General features: G+C 42.0%; 1 long non-coding RNA gene across 1 annotated transcript; it reads left to right on the top strand.

The window, feature by feature from the left end:
- Window positions 1–1,798: 1,798 nt before the first annotated feature.
- On the top strand, window positions 1,799–2,355 carry LOC113498273. Its single transcript, XR_003400974.1, has 2 exons — window positions 1,799–1,879; window positions 2,182–2,355. It is a non-coding gene; the product is annotated as an uncharacterized LOC113498273 (long non-coding RNA).
- Window positions 2,356–3,307: the final 952 nt, after the last annotated feature.

Raw genomic sequence — 3,307 nt, 5'->3', positions numbered from 1 at the left:
TGTCGCAGTGTCGCGTGTGCGTGGGCGCCTGTAGCGGCCGCGCGGCGCATGCGCAGGTGGCGCGTGACGCGGCGCGCGCGCAGACAGCGTGGCGCCCGCCGCCCGCCGCCGCCGCTGCGCGTGCGCGACGACTCGACGAGCGATTTATGTTCACACAACCGAGAAATTGATACAGTACTTAATGAGTAATTAACAAAATGTGCTAGGCAGGTGATACAATTTTTACACGTAGATTTGTAGACCATTAGTGGAGTAGAGCTAGGAGCGTAGTCGGGTGTAGAGCTGCTACGAGGCAGATCGCATAAACTAGTACCGAAATAAAATAACATGCTGAATTTACAAGAAGTAAGGTATATTGTTTTATGGAGGCCGGAAGTTTTATCATTTTTCTCATTTTTTGTTTTAAAGACCTACTGTCAAATACTAATCATTTCCATAGAACTAATAAATGCTAGTTGGTTTGTTTCAAATTGTCCTTACACAAAGTCGAACTGGTGATTATCTTTACAATAAATTTACCTTTTAAAAGGAAATGTAGATATTGAGTCACTCCCGTGAGTCAATAACCACACGACCGTTAGACTTTATTGATTTATTTATAAGGCTTTACCTGCGCTTATGTTACGACCACCTATTATGGGCATAGAATATCAACAGAACAATAACAATGAGTTTAGTACATTTAAGACATTTATTATTAACTGACTTTAAGCATCTCATGTACTTGTTCGGGTCGAGATTATAATAAAGTTCAGTATAACACACCAAGTGTTTCAGTGGCAGCTTTTAATTTACATTTGATCCTGGTTTACAGGGGTTGCAATGATAGGCATGTGTGGCGGATGTTTTATTTTTCTGGATTAATAAGATTCAATATCCGATTACCGTCACGATATACATTCTCAGTGAGGAGTTATTCTCAACAGATAATACGCGCTTCATATAGTTAATCTTGGCAGACAGGCGGTCCGATAAGATATTACGGATCCATTTGTATGATTGTAGAGTTGGTTTTCTACGAGTTTTCAGATTTCTTTACATTGTATATTCCAATGACTATGACATTAGATGTTTGGAAACCGTTCCTAGGGATATTTTGTGACCTATTAAATTAGATACTATTCTTGCGGATTACCTCATAGTTATGTAGGCCGTCTACAACTCTACAATTACAACAATAGTGCGATGACGACCGCGTGGCGCGCGCCCTCCCTCACTACCGCTCAGTAATTATTAACGAATGACGTTACGATATCGTATCGTATGATATCATAGCGTGTATTAACCTCACCAGCCTTCGCTTGTTAGTAAACAATGACTAATCAATGTAAAGAAATCTGAAAACTTGCAGAAAACCAACTCTACAACAATCATACGAATTGATCCGTAATATCTAATCGGGCCGCTTATCTGCCAAGATTAACGATAAATTGCGGTCACTATCTGTTGAGAATCCTCGTCAGACTGATAAACTGTAGCCGACCTTGTTATTGCAGTCTATACATATGTTAAATGTTGGGTAACTAAGGACCTGTTGCCACTGGCTTCAAGAGTGTGTTACGTATCCCGGACGTCCGCGCGCCGCATAACGAGATCACATCACTCTTGCAGCGCACTCGGCACGCGCCGTGTCGAGTGGGGCTTCTGTTTGGTAACGTCATGTTATCGTGTACGAGTTGTGTGGTATGACTAATGTAATCGTTACATATTTTGCGTCAGACGGGCAGCCCAGGCTCGCGACCGGAGGTGGTCGCGTGATGTTCGGCCAGTGGCGGCCGGGGGCGCAGGGGGCGCGGGGGCGCGGGGTCGCGGGTAGGGGTGTGGGCTGATGGTGGTGCCACCGATATTCATGCGCTTCGTGTGTTGTGTAAACTTGACGGTAATCACTTACATCAGCAATCCTCTGTATTGCAATATTGCACTGTTTGCTGATTACTGCTACCATTTTGCTTTCTACGCATGAAAGTAGGCTACCAGCAGTGATGCAGTTAAATTTGATTTATTTATTTGCTATTTCCATGTAATGTTTGTCATGATGCAAAGCTGCTATTCATATTTTCCCGAAACAAGGTCGCACGGAGATACCGCTGCCGGGTGCTAATGAGTTTCAGCGGAATTCGCACATAGGTAACTCTTAGTGCGAAGGATCGATATTGAATGCCTACTTACTTTCATTCGCAGACTGTGACTGTGCGGTGTAAGGACCTCACCCGAGGGAACTACCCGCGCCGGTCACTGCAGACTGAAAACTGAACAAGTGACACATTACATACTCACAATTACTGACGAAAATTTACGGCCTATTTATTCTGGATTGAACAAAACCACCAAAAAATATATCTTTTTGTATCTTCACTATAGTTTTTTTTTGAGTGTCCCGACTATCGAGACTTATTGATTACACTTTGACCTTAATACTTCGCGCTTTTGTTGTGTTTTTTTTTTAATTTCACTGAAACACTTATTGTCCTAACACTTTACGTAAACAGATTGACTGTTACATGCAATTGACGCCGCATTGTGGTTTTAATAATTCCGTTATCAATATTTAGGTGACAATGAAAGTATATTCAAGGAAACCTCAACGATTAATAGTTTGCCAGTATTTATTGCGGTTTCTTTTAAATTCTAATTAGTAAGATAAGTAATAAGGTACAGCTGTGGTTTCTGTTTCCGTGTGGGAACAAATAATGGAATGGAGGAACTTGGTGATAACTGGTCTTACAAATATTCAGTACCGTACAGTACTGCGGTTTGTGTGGCTTACTTGGAGCTTACAAAAGTTTATTAGGTCACTGGTAAAAGCAACTGGTGTTAGGAGGGCAAGCCAATATCCTGAGGCCACAATTTTTCATCACGAACATCACTATAAAACACGGCGCTTATATTTTGTAGGTTTCCTTACCTAATGGGTATTACCCTACCATATTACTGAGGCCCCATTATAGGTCCGTCTTTCCGTCCGCCTTTCCGTCTGTCCGACGGTCTGGCCGTCCTACCGGTACCAGGCCCAAGGCTGTACCTCATGAAGCGTGATAACTAGACAGTTGACAATTCTACAAATATTTTTTTTGTGGCTTTAACAGCAAATATTAAAAAGAAATATCTAAATTAAGCAACGTTGTTTCGGTCCACAATTTGAGGGTGGGGGAGCTCCACAAATTTGTTTTTTAATGACCGATCGGTTTTTTTTTGAGTTCACTGTTCAGTGTTAAGAATTACTGTGTACCTAATACAACGTACGGTTACATACTCGTAACGCCATTCCTGTACACATTGATTATTGGTAACTTGCCATTGGTATCAC

Source organism: Trichoplusia ni, chromosome 1 (genome assembly GCF_003590095.1).
Source record: "Trichoplusia ni isolate ovarian cell line Hi5 chromosome 1, tn1, whole genome shotgun sequence".
In the NCBI taxonomy this organism is placed as follows: domain Eukaryota; kingdom Metazoa; phylum Arthropoda; class Insecta; order Lepidoptera; family Noctuidae; genus Trichoplusia; species Trichoplusia ni.
Note: the sequence above shows the minus strand (reverse complement) of the source record. Positions and strands in the feature narration are given on the sequence as shown.